Raw genomic sequence first — 14,197 nt, 5'->3', positions numbered from 1 at the left:
AAAATTACAAAGACCGTATCTTTTGCTTATATTAACCAAAATATGTTTTTTTTTGTTTCTTTTTGTTTTTCCCAGAAATGTCTTCACCATGCCATGTAGTATGATAATTTCACCAGAATTTATCTAAATTCTTGCAAATGAAAGGGTATTTCCTCTTTAAAAATTTAAAAAGAGCTCTTTTTTTTTCTTGAATTTGCAAAAATAGAAAAATAGCAATATCATTTTCTGAGAACCGTTTTTCCTGTTTTAACTTCGTTTATTTTTCTCCTGTTATAGTAAAATATAAGAAAGGAAGAATGTTTAAATATGGATGAAGAGATATTCTTTTTGTCACACATTCTGACAGATATGTCTGATGAAAATTGACAAAGGTCCCGAATTTTTGATCAAACTCAAATATCATTTATGATATTTTAAACCGATATAAATTTCAGACGAATATGATACAGTTATCCCAAATCATTTTTATAAAAAAAAAATGTTTTATTTTATTTTTAGAGCTACCTTTGCCCTTTTCAACATTTAAATTTTATTTACTACTATTTGCCATAATCCTGGTTTGAGGGGATTCCATTTCTCTAAGTGTCAATTTTCCTATTTCCACTCACATTGAATTCTTTTCACAGAAAAAAAATATTTTAAATGACAATTCGATTAAACTGTTGTCTCATGGGGCTCATATTATGATATAAATAAATCGAAATGAAAACTAAAAATAGGCAATAAATGGTACTTCAAAGACAAAGAAATGTACACTCAAATGTCATCATATCATATTCAAATCTGTCGGGACACTCATTAAATTTAGTGTCGTCAATTGAACTATCATGGGATAAACTTGGTTAAAATGATTTATATATTATAGTTAACAAATAGTTTAAGGAACATTATTCCATCGAGTATTAAAGAAATAAAATTAAAACGATTGAAAATTAAATAGCAAATGCTTAAAGCTTTCAGCTGGAAAAAGAAAAACGTTTTTAACTATGTTTAATGTGTATTTTATGATATATTTTCTTTTAAGCCTTAATAGCAAATACTGTTTAAAATGAAGTGATTTTATTCATCTACAACATCAAAATGGTAATTGGTATTTTGTTTTAATGTTTTACGTGAATAATAATGTGTGCATGTTTTAGTTTTCATACTACTATTGACTTAATTCTCAACAGTGTTTCGTGTTCTTAACGATGTTTTTCGAAGCTTTGTCGCCAAATAAAATAAAAAAAGCCACAGTTTAAGTGCCTTACACTTGAAGTAATGCGATGATTTCAAACTATGTATATGTAATCTAGCCATGGAGAATTATCTGAGTTTTAAAACGCACAAATGAATTTAAATATTTCAAAAATTATTAAACTTTTTTAGAAATCTCCAATTTGATGACATTTTTCCACTTGCAAGGGAAACTAGGGAAGTGTGACTCGCCAATTTTGAAATAAACTAGTGGGGTGTATGCCTTATGAGGAATAATTTTAGGGGGCAATATTCGTTTCGGCCCATAGAAGATCCTGTGAGAGATAAAAAATAATTCTATATATAGAAAAATCGGTATTTTATTACTTCAATGCAGACTTAATATTCCTTAACGCTGTTTTTCAATGTTTTGTCGCTAAGGAAAATAAAAAGTCCATAGTTAAGTGCCTTACACTTGAAGCAATGTGATGATTTTAAATGATAGATATAATAGTCCTTAAAGAATAATCTGGGATTTAGAACAGACAAATAACTTTAATAACTATTAAAATATTTAACTAATTTAAAGATCGCCAATTTGGCGATATCATTCCATTAGATGAAAATTATTAAAATCGCTACCGTATTCCCAGATTTTGCAAATTTTAATAATCCCTGTTAATGCAGCATTGAAGTAAGTTTTTAAATATTAAAAAATTAGACCACAAAAATTTTTCATTTGCACAAAACTGTGGCTTTTCTCCATATTGACGTTTTGCGCTATTTTCGAAATAAGCGTAAACCGCAATGGCTTTGGATAGGTTAAACTTGACCTAATAGTCAGGAGTAACAGTTGCAAACTCACAGCTGTTATAAAAATAGCATATCATTTGTAAAAAAAAAAAAAAAAACGAAAAGAAAAGAAAAAGAAGCATTTCGTATTAGGACAGAACCTTCGAAAGACAGCCTTTTAGCGGTAGGGTGCAGCTTGTATTGATTGCTATTTGATTGATTATTTTTTTATTTACTTTTTTGTTTATATTACATTTTGGCGTATTTTTTAAAATAATTATTTGTTTTCCCTTGTTTGTTGTTGTTCTTCGAAAAATTGCTTTGCAAGTGGCGGCAGTTGTTCTGCTTTTGGGTGCTCTATCAGTTGAAGCACTAATTTGTTTTCTGGAAAGATATTTAAACTTCTTTAAGACCCCTCACGACGAATTAAATAGAAATATGCATTAAAGAAGAAAGACTGGGAAAAAATAACAATAATCACGATCTCTTATGACGACAGAGAAAGACAAAACTTCATGTAGTTTCTTTTTTCTTTTTTAGGATCGAAGGTGAATACTATTAATATACATTTTACGTTGAAAATTCTAAAAAAAAATATTCTGTTTTGTGAAGTGTAAAATGTATTAATTGTTCTTATTATCAAAACTCAGAACTTCTTATCTACTTAAAACGTAGTCAGTGTAAAATAATTTAACAATTACAATTTTTATTAATATATAGATATAATAGATAACTGCAAAACGCTTATCTATAATTACATAAGCGCAATTTTGGTTGACAGTGCATTATTTATAAGCTTTTTGAATGCAACTGTGTGTGATTTGCACAGATTTAATTCCTAAGGCCATTTAAAAAAAAGTAAAAAAGAAAGAAGTAAAAGAGAAAAAATAACAAGTAAATAAAAATATAGTTTACAAGATTCTTGCATTTAGTATTATTCTAGCTTCAATGTGAACCTGGAATGTTGATCCAATTTTCACTATTTCGGTGCGAAGTACAACATTTTTTGTAACATTTTCTACATTTCATGTGTTTTATCTAAAAAGGAGTTATTAAGTTTCATATTCTGATGTTTTATATATTTTCCATCCATATAAATGAAATTATAATTAATCAAATTATATAAAGCTGGGAGTTTAGAATATATTTACAATTTGAAATTTAATTAGGGACTTAATGTAAAGGTAATAGAGAAAAAAAAATTCTAACGTATTGTTAAAAAAAATCCATTTTGAAATTTATAACTAGCATGATACTTAAGAAACCTGAAAGTTTTATTTTATTTATAGTTTTATTTATATATTAGTTTTATTCATTTCGTTTTATAGATTGGTAGAAATACATGAAAATGATTTAAGGTAGCGCAGCATTAATACGTAATACGTAAAATTTACATTAATATGTAAAAGAGCACTGAGATTCAGCAATTTCGTTCAGTTAATTTCTGCTTTGAGTAAAAAGAAGAGAAAAATAAGTGTACCTTCTTTATTATGCTATGAGGAAAACTAAAGAAGAAAGCTTTATGAGTCTTTGATTAATTGAGCGACACGTTTCAAACTTAATTGCCATGTTCTTCTATCTGTACTACGTTCATTTCATTTATAGTACTGAAGAAACGAAAGTGTTATCAGAATAAATAATTTGTAATGTAAAAATGATACTAAGTTCTCACTACAATAAAGACCTAACTACGGATACAAAATAACAATGTATTAATAATATTTGAAGTCAACTATTTAGGTTTAAAGGACAAATTATAAAAGTTTTTTTTTCGTTTTCCGTGAAAATCCAATGATATATTACATGTAAAGCAATTATAATTAAAAAAAACATTACTTATAAAGAAATGAAATTCACGTGGATGGATAATTGACAGCCTGATACGTTTTGAACCTAATTCTAAGACACAACCGAATGAATCAAATTCATTTTATTTGTGACATTGAATAAAGACAAGAAGAATATCAGAATGAATCATTTTAAAGTGAGAAGGATACAGGGTTCAGTTTACAGACATAGTAAATACAGTACGAAATAAAGACATATAAATCAATACTTGAAATCGGTAATTCAAATTCAAATCGGTAATTCAAATCAAAATTCAAATGCAATATTCCATGAGGAGAAAAAAGAAAACGTGACATATTAAGAAAATACTTCACATGGATCAATGATTAAGAGCCTGATTGGTTTTAAGCCAGATTACTAGCTATTTTTGAATGTATCACATTCATTTCATTTGTGACAGCGAATAAAGAAAAGTCAGAATGAATAATTCTAAACGTGATTTCTGTAAACAGGCACAGCAAAATACAGTACGAAACAAAGACATACTAATCAATTCGCGAAACCTGAAATTTAGGTTTAAGTGAGAAATTATAATGGTAAACGAAACAGTGCGAAGAATTATTTGATACTTGTTCTCAACAAAATTCAAATACAATATTCCACGAAAAAAAGAAAACGTGACATATTGAAAAAGAACTTCAGAAGGGTCAATGATTAACAGCTTTTACACGTTTTAAGCCTAATTACAAGCTACTTCCGAATGTATCACATTCATTTCATTTGTGACACAGAATAAAGAAAAAAGGAGAATTGTCAGAATGAATCATTCTTAACGTGGGAAGTGCACAAGATTCTCTCACCTATCACGACTCTTGAAAGATACAATTCCAAGATACGAAATATACTGTCTACGTTAGCCGTGTATCAAAGGATCTTGAACACGTGTCGAGCTGAAGAAATAAAGTAAAGTAAAATGGAGCTAAAAGCTGCCATAGTTGGTGACGTGGGCTTGATGAACGAGTAGCGTTAAGTTGACAGAAATTACAAGAGCACCGCATTCCGACCCACAATCTGGATAACATCAGGGTGGTTTGATTAAGACAAATATGAAGTCACCCGTCTTTTTGGAGACTTTTTAAGAGTACTTTTTTTAACATTTATTTTATACGAATTTTATCATATCTTGCTTTTTGTATGGAGTCGTGGTAGTCTATGGACATCTGTTCTACTGTTTTAAACATTGAAGAGACGTTTTGTATAACCCCATGTTATTGGAAGTCTCAAGGGAGGAAAGTGACCAAAATGTCACTCTTTCATTACATCAAATTTTCCATACATTAAGGGGACCAGAAAGTGATGTCGTTTCGGTGCATTTGATATTTGTTATCAAGATTTTATTTTTAATCAATAGTGTATTCATCCTCGCTAGCAACAACCTTTCAATGCCGGATTGAAAATGAATCTAAATGGATCGAAAAAAAAATGAATTGGTTTTTAAGACCAACGAATATTTAATGCTCCGAAACGACATTACTTTCCGGTCCCCCTAATATATATTATGGCTAAAAATCGAAAGTCGTCAAAGAGTATATTACTTACCTAATCTGCAGATCAACTGACTTTGCTTTATTAAAATGCGGATTCAAGAATTTTCGGCATTTTACCTAAGAAATGAGCATTTCAACGGCTCCCGTACTGTTAGAGCTTAAAAATTTCTCTTATTTTCTACATAGAGAAAAATAATTCGTGCGAAATTATCGTTCAGCTTGGCAATAGCATTTATGGTTAACAAAAAACGACATGATTCTGGTTAATAAAATCGAAATATACAGTATTTAAACAATTCATTTCATGCATTTTCCTTCATATTTTAACAGTTTACTTGAAATTCTGGTTTTCAAAATTATATTTCTTTCCAAACACATTTGATAAAAAAAAAGAAAAAAATACAAACCTGAAAAGTAAAATTAGCTAAATTAACGGTTTTTTCACCATTCTCTAAAGTATCATGATTAAATTATCAAGTCTTACCACATTCACCAAATTTTATCACAGATTATAAAACGATGTTAGCTTTACCAAAATCAATGACAGCACTTCAGTAAAAATTAGCTATCATTTTGATGTTCCCATCGTGCCAGAAACACGGTTAATTTAACCATATATGTATGGTTATTTATTAGACACTGAAAAATAAATAAATAACAATGGGTGAATTTTAGCATACTAAAATGCAGCTGCTTTTCCAGCAAAAAATATTTTTCGTAACCTCAACGTGTGCCTAGTTGGTTATGTGCAGATTATTTAGGTAACGTGTAGATTACATATGTAATTTGGGAAATGAAGCAATTTATTCACACACCCTAGTTAATCAGTACATTACATAGATAATCTGCAGAATAACTAATTTGTGTATTTCAGAGGTAAAATATATGAAAATGTCTCCAGTTAAATTTTGCACTCCATCTTAGAACAGTTTTTGACAAATACCTCTTACAAATATCTTTCAAATCATGTATTTTCATATTTCCACTCCATTTGACAGCATCTTACCAAATTTTTCCGCAATTCATTAATGTGTTTAAATTATTCTATTAAAATAGGTATCTTCTGAAAAAACAAATATTACCATAACCAAAGCAAAACATATTGGTGTAATACATTCTTTTCTGTACTATAAGTAAAGAATAATGTCTTACTCCAAGAATATAAATCTTTTACTTTTGTCACAACACAGTTTAACATGCAATCTGGGAATGGAATCTCCGCCCAAATATCGAGTGTCATTGCTTAGTATGGACAATAGCTATAATTTTGGCAAAAAAGGCATAAAACTGGGAATCATAAATCCTCCCTAACAGCAACCAAAAAATACCACGATATACCTTCCGAGTTTTCTTCTATGTTAAGGTATATATAAATATATATATATATATCCACCAGAGAATTGCAAGATCGCTGGAGACAAAAGTGGTAAAATATCCCCAGTGTTTGTTTTCCTCAGATTTTGAAGAAAATAGATCCAGAGTTGGGGATAAGCTACCCGGGCAGTTCCATATGCCATCGATGGCATAAATCATCGGGCATTGTTTCTCGAAACGTCTTGAAATAGCCCTCCCAGCAATAAAAATAATGACTTTCGCGTATCGACAGAGGCAATAACGTGTGCCGTTTTGGGAGTTGGGAAACTGGTGTAAGTTATATTCAGCCGCGACTGTAACTATAATTAGTTATAGGATTCGTGGTTAGAGTTAGTAAACTATTTGAAATTTCAGAACTTTTAAAGCAAAAATACATGAACATAGGGTTTTTGTTTAAGATTAAAAACATTTTTTGAATAAATTTTTTTTTTTAGTAGTCGCTCTAAAATCGAATTTTTTTGCAATTGTTTAGGCTATTAAAACTAATGTATTTGTATGGATTACTTAATTGTGATGAATGGGGTTCGAGAGGGTTTTAAAAAATAGGAAGGAAGAAGGTGAATATTAATACACTGAAGAACATGTGCAAAATGACAGAACATGTCTTAAAACAGGAAACAAGAAACAGGTGTATTTACTGTCTAATGTGATCAAGAACGCGTGGCAAATGGTACTTCGATTTAAAACTGCAAAAAAAATTTGGAGATAAAAACTGTAAAGAGGCCAATGTTACATAACATAAATATTTTAATATGATAATAGAGAGATTTAGCGATGCGTCTCTCGTTCTCGTATATTATTTTGAGAGCAGCAGTCAGCTGCAGGACAAATCCTGATTCTACATAGACTTCGCGCATTTGACAAATCGGTCGCAACGCACATCAAATGGAATCGAATACTATTAATCCGTTTTTTTACATTTAATCGCTGTTTAGTGATTAAAACTTAAAAACAAAATCTTTAATATTTGTTAGACCTAAGTTTATTTTTAAAAAAAACTGCATCTTTCATTATAATTTAAGGCACAATTTACATTTTATCATAATCTTACGAGTACTCATCGAAGCTCCTTCGCCAAGGCAAATACAGAAAATCACAGCCTGAGTGCCTGAAATTCATTTCAAAAATGGAAGAAAAATATATCAATTTTAAAGTGGTCGAACAGGTAAAATCTCTATTAAAAAATCATAAAAAAGGAATCATAAAAAGGAGATATATAGCTTTTTTACTTTACTTAATATGTCGATAGAGCTTCCTAAGAATAACCTTAAGAACTCGCGCATGCACCACGAGTATTTAGTTCCTGGTTATTATCATTTTATCACATTTTTACCATAAAAAAATAAAGTTCCAACTAAAAAATTTCCTGCTGTCCGAAGATAAGAATTTTTTAGACATTACTTTCAATGCCAGCTTTGATATTCTGAAGGAAGCATTTACGAAAACAACTGATAACCTCAATACTTCCAAATTTCGTTCAATATTTTTCGTGATCCCCATTTTGAAACCTACGAAGCGCTGTAACATAAAAGAAATTCCAGGAAACTCCACCTTGCAAGTGAACTCAGAACATCTTCCAAGTTCTGTGACACTATGACACACAAGACACCCATCAAAAATCATAATTTAAGGCTTATTCATACATTTCTCCATTAAAAGCAGCAATAATAGTCTATATGATCTAAAGGAATGTCTCCCATAGAAGGAAATGGTGACATTCTTATCTATCTGGAGACTTCAGAAACGCGGACCTTTGAGAAATTATTCTACTTAAAAGCTTCTACTCCACCCTTCCATTTGCATATCAAGGGCACCCTCTTTCTCCCTTACCGACGATAATTCTTGGGATTTCTTCCCTTTGAAAACATTCGAAAATAACGACGCTATATTCTTCTGATATCGGTATGGTTGTTAAAGAACGACTTTTATAATAGTGTTCCAATTCGCCGGTTTTGAAGTATCATCGATACTCAATGAATTATTCCTGAAGTGTGGAGATAAGCAAGTTTACGGTTATGGTTGGGAATAGTTATAATATCGCCAGAACGACTGTATGGATCGAAATATAGAAAAATAAATATATCCAAAAAAAATACCAATATGGGATTTATAAGTTCAATGCCCATAAGAATAGTTAGTTCATTTTTTTTATAGAATAAATAAAGATAAAATTATGTATTATCATTTAATAAATCTACTTCTCGACTTAAAATAAAACTATACTATAAAATAAATTTCTTATAAAATATTATATAGTATTTTATTTTAAGCAGATATTTTTATGATGACATCGTCAGGGTACTTGATATTATAAACGAGAATTGTGTAATGTAAGATTTATGCATTCAGGTTGTTAACTAAAGCTAATATTTTTTTTATGCATATGAATCGACAAAACAGACTTTATTATTTTAAAATATTTATTTGCCACAAGGTTGTTTTTTTTGTATTAACCTGCATAAGGTGAAATTTTCTTAACAAATGGGTTTTAAATATGATTATTTATTGCCTTTTTATGGGTTATCTTTTTTTAACGTATGCTATACGACTTGATTCAAGGGCAGCAGATGTAAAACTTTCGAGAAAAGTTATAGAAAAAAATAGGTAGAAACTTCTTTGAGCTTTTTTTTCAACTAGAAAACAAAAATGCTTACTTTAAAGGAACGGAGAGATGTTTCTTATTATCAAAGTGTAATTTCGTAAACACGAAAAGTTCTTATCGTAATATTTAAAAAAAATTAAAATATTTTATTTATTACCATTTTAAAAATTTGGCGTCAGTTGATATATTCAGCAATATCTAATACATTAAACAATGTCTGATATATAAATCAATAAATAATATCTGACAGCTATTTCAGTAATGTACTGAGCACAGGGGTTCGTTTAGAATGGAGATGAATGAAACAGTCCTCAAGACTCCAAAAATTTATTAGCAGAATCTTCCAGAAATAACAGCGTAATAACAGCTCAATAACAGCGTAATACAGAAAAATATAGATTGGCGGACTCCTATTTATATAAGGTTTAGCAACGATACGTCAGCACTTAGGATACGATTCTAGACGATTGTAGCATAATAAAGTAATTATTGGTCCGACCGCTTTGAAACTCGAAAATACTAGAACAATCATTTTGTCACCAAAATGATCATCTAATTCACCCTAGACTCTAGCCAAGTCGATAAAAGTGTCGCCAACTGAGTCTTCAATGAGAGATGATACGTTAGGCGTAATTTTCTAAATTTACGTTAGAATTACGCGTCTTTCTTGCAAATTTTCCAATGAAACTGCTTTATAGGGTTCATCTGAGATACTTAGCCTCATAACAAAAAAATTTTCAAAAAATTATACACATATTTACAAAATTCGTAGCTGTATATAATTACTAATGACACCTTAGATATCAACACTGCGATACTTACATAATCATAAATGTAATAAAAAGGAGGAATAAGCTAAAAATTTAATGAAAGATATATTATGCAACGAATTACTGGATTGTGAAAAATTTATAGAAACATTGAAAAACTGCTTAAAAAACTTCGTTTTCTTTCCTAAACTCCCCTATTTATGAATGGGATTACAAATACATGGAGATAACCATTACAAGTACTTTAATATAAGTGTAAGAGAGTTTTAATATGTCATTTGCCATGCTCTTACTTTAAGCTCTAAATCGGTCATTATTTAATAGACATTCTTACCTTAAACATGCTAGTGTCAAACAAGAAGAAAATATTTCACACTCACCTGAAAAGAAAAAAAAGAATATTAGATCACATTGTTAGCACTCTTGTATACACACATAAATACTAGCAAGCCACTGCTGCGTTCGCTAAATCCCGGGACGCTATTTTCCAATCCAGCGGCTTTTAACGATTCGCTCTTCTGTTTGGCATTTTTTTTTAAGTACAGAAAAACATGCTTTGCGACTTTTCTTTAGTTTAGGTGACAAATTTGAAAAAAAAATTCTTGCACAATAATTGCAACCAACTACAGCCAAGAAAAAAAAAGAGTCGTTAGAGGACGTTGGATTGTAAATTAGCCCCCGGGACTATTTTTGCAGTTCCTTTTTACTTATTAGACTAATATATTTTGTCTAGATTTGTATTAGTGGTGGTGCACTTTTTTAAATCTTCAAAAAGTGAGTCGTTAAAGGTCATTGGATTGTCAGTCCCTCCCGAATAAATTCGCTCACTTATTAGAATCTTAACATATTTTTTGTCCAGGTTTGCATAAGTTGCGGTGAGCATTTTTAAATGAAGTTCTAAAAATATTTAACACATATATTCTGAGAAATATTTGATTTATATATATTGTGATTTGATTTAAATACATTTCAGAACTACATGGAAATTATATTTGGTCCAAATAGTTCCTGTATAATTCTAAATTTTTGGCACACAGAGGGTAATATTTCGGTGTTAATAATGTTGTTCGGTCAGCTTAAACAAAAGTTTAAGCTGAATGTTAAGAAAAAGTCAATCAACATAAGAATCATAAATATGGGATATTATAAAAATTTAATATCCGCAACTGTAAATTTTGAAGTTAATTAAAACAAAAATTGAACTCTTAATTATTTTGTAACATATGCAATTTAATAAGCATAGCTAAAAGGGAAATATAGTTCTGTTTATTCACAGGAAGAGTTTGCTTTTGACTACTCATTTTGCCCCGATTATAGCTTTTCTGTTACACATGCGAGAATAAAAACTTCACAAGTTTTGTAACAGCGAACATATTAGTAAAGCATCATTATAACAAATAAAAAAAACTGTAAATTATTATGAAACATGTGTAATTTAATAAGCATAATTAAAACATAAATATCGTTCCCTTTATTTATAGGAAGTTTGTTTCTGACTTCTCATTTCTGCCCTGTTTATGGCTCAGTTTCTTTCAACGTTCCGTTGCCAATGCAAAAGAATAAAAATTTCATCACTTTTGTCAACAGCATGCCTATTAGTATTTTATGTAATAAAGATACGTCAGCTTATTGTCAAGTTTTACTATTGATTATGCTAAAAAGTAACTTTATGCCAAAAAATGGATGAGCAAGTTGGAGTGTCAAAAGTTCTCTAAAATTATACTCAAAATAAAATCCAATATAAGTGAAAAAAAAAGAAGCGATATATGAAAAATTTACAGTTTCTTTCCCAATAAACTTGACGCTTCCAGAAGTCATGTACAGATCTGGAAAAGGTAAAAATCGATAGTTTAAGAAGTGGAAAGATATTTTTCCCGAATTTCTCGAAATTTCATATCCAGAATTTTGTTTACCTCTATCAAACACCACATCAAAGAAGAAAGAAAAAAAAACTAGCAGAAATATCTTGGAATATTCTCCGTATCTTTTCTACATCTTCGAGAAATATTCACAAAAATCTGTAAAAAATATTCATATAACTGCGTTGAGTTCGTCGTGAATAAAATTTCAAAGGCGCTCATTTGCAGCCTGATTTGTGTTCGTATCTTGCGCCGATTGATTTGCGATACTTGAACAACTAGCGTTCTTAAGAATAATTTGCATAATCCAACCAACCACATTCTTCTCCTAATTGAAAGTCTAGACAAATGATCACGCTAGACTATCAGGTTTTTGAAAAATTTATTATGTTAAGGTGCTTTACTGGAAGTTAAGACAAAATTTTAAATGGACTTGACATTTAAGAATTTCAATACAGAGTTAGTTTGAAAGATTTATAAATTCCAGCTTGACATTGGTTTATTTAATACACATTTGCGATGGAATTTATCAAATGTTTAAAATATCATGAAGTGACAGTAATCTGTTGAAAGGAGACAGTCATCCAAATTGAATCCCAGTGAGATAATATATTAAGTATTAAATAATGTTCTCAGACATTTTAAAATTTACAGATGTTTGCAACGCTTGTAAATTGAGTCAGCAATATTTCATGATTTCATAGAAATAAATCAGAAAAAAAGTACCATGCAAAAAAAAAAAAGAAATAGTTTCATTTTTGAATATTTATACATTAATGAATTTTAACAATATATATACAGTGTGAAAAAAAAACTGACCACTCTGAACAACTTTTGATTTAATGATCGAATCTTCACATTCTGGACTCAATCTTACTGGTTCTAGATAGTGACCTCAAATGTTCTAATTAATTAGGGCGGATGATATTTTAAGTTATGAAAACAGACATAAAAACGTGTTTTTCCTGAATAAACTTACCATGTATCGCCAGCTGATTAAACATATAATGCTGCATAGAATTACTATTGGATAAACGAATTTTATAATTGTGAGCAAAATTTTTTAAATTTGCTGAAAAAGTTCAGTTCTAAAGATGTAGCGAAATAAATAAAAATTAAAATTAACATTAAAGGATCCAAACATTGGATCTCTCCTGAACAAACATATTTCACAGACTCTATATTTAGAGGGTGAGAAATCAGAATCCTCCAAAAAAGAAAAAAAAAAAGGTCACCACATCGAGTTATTAAGTTTTCGATAATGAAGATCCAATCATTAGTTCAAAACTTATTCAGGGCGGTTCATATTTGTGGACTGGTTTATTACTATTAACGAATATGCATGTCCAATAATTATTTTTAACTGCAAAATTTATATTCTTAAACGAATATGTAATACATTTCGTAAATCATTAAAAACCCTAATTAACTGCAATCCAATAAAAGATTTCATATTATAATATTGAATAAAAAATATACAAAGAATTTTTATTGCAAAGGTGTAGAAGGGTAAAACTTCATGCAGTTTATAGATTTCTTCATAGAAAAATATTAAATTTATTATTTTTTTTCCCCTTCATCGTATCCTCCGAAGACAATGTTAATCTTAGCATATCTCTCAATTTCTCTCCTAAAACGTGAACTTCGGAAAGTAAGGGGCTTAAAAAGCAGGAAACAAGGGTAAAATATGGAGTATAAATAAAAAAGAATGAAAGGGTACAACCTGATTCTGACAGATTTCCCTTTCCTTGTGCAAGCCCACATAAGTCGCTGTCAGGGGGTGTGCGCTTATTCCAGGGAATAATGTGACATGCCCGGGTAATTTCACGTAATTAATGATTCCCACCACCCTCGCGTCCACACAGTCTTTTTCCCCCCGAACCCGCATCTTAACCGTTTCTTTATATAAAAGGTAACAGCATCTAGATTTCCCGTTCTTGACGAATACTACACAGATCCCCGTTCTACTTTAAATCATTCTCAAGAAAAGATACATACTTCAAGAAGGTCTTCTAGCTCGGAATCACTTAGGGAGATGAATTTCGCGGAGAGAATTCGGGAGAACTTTTTCTCTTTTTCATCCCCTTTCATCAAATATTCTATTCTATTTTATCCTTTTCTATCCGTATGCATTTACAATTATTATGGTTAGGAAGATTTTTAAATAGCTTTTGTACGAAGTAATTAGAATGCAAAAATAGACTTTTATAGAGAGACTTTCTGTGAGAATTTATTAACGTTCAAACTATGTTTAAAATAAAACAAGAAATCGATAAGCATAATTCATTT

At 29.9% G+C, this 14,197-nt stretch overlaps 1 protein-coding gene across 2 annotated transcripts in view; it reads right to left on the bottom strand.

Moving 5' to 3' along the window:
• Positions 1-14,197, bottom strand: part of LOC107443647 (plexin-B) — a 600,640-nt gene that overhangs the window by 532,024 nt on the left and 54,419 nt on the right. The window contains exon 2 of one of the 2 annotated variants that reach the window (XM_087157229.1): positions 10,384-10,429. The exons of the other annotated variant lie outside the window; for it this stretch is intronic. The gene's annotated coding sequence lies outside the window, so the exon portion shown is untranslated. The remainder of the gene's footprint in view (positions 1-10,383; positions 10,430-14,197) is intronic. 2 annotated transcript variants of the gene reach the window in all.

Source organism: Parasteatoda tepidariorum, chromosome 2, assembly GCF_982258835.1.
Source record: "Parasteatoda tepidariorum strain Cologne lab strain chromosome 2, Ptep-v5.0, whole genome shotgun sequence".
Classification (NCBI taxonomy): domain Eukaryota; kingdom Metazoa; phylum Arthropoda; class Arachnida; order Araneae; family Theridiidae; genus Parasteatoda; species Parasteatoda tepidariorum.
Note: the sequence above shows the minus strand (reverse complement) of the source record. Positions and strands in the feature narration are given on the sequence as shown.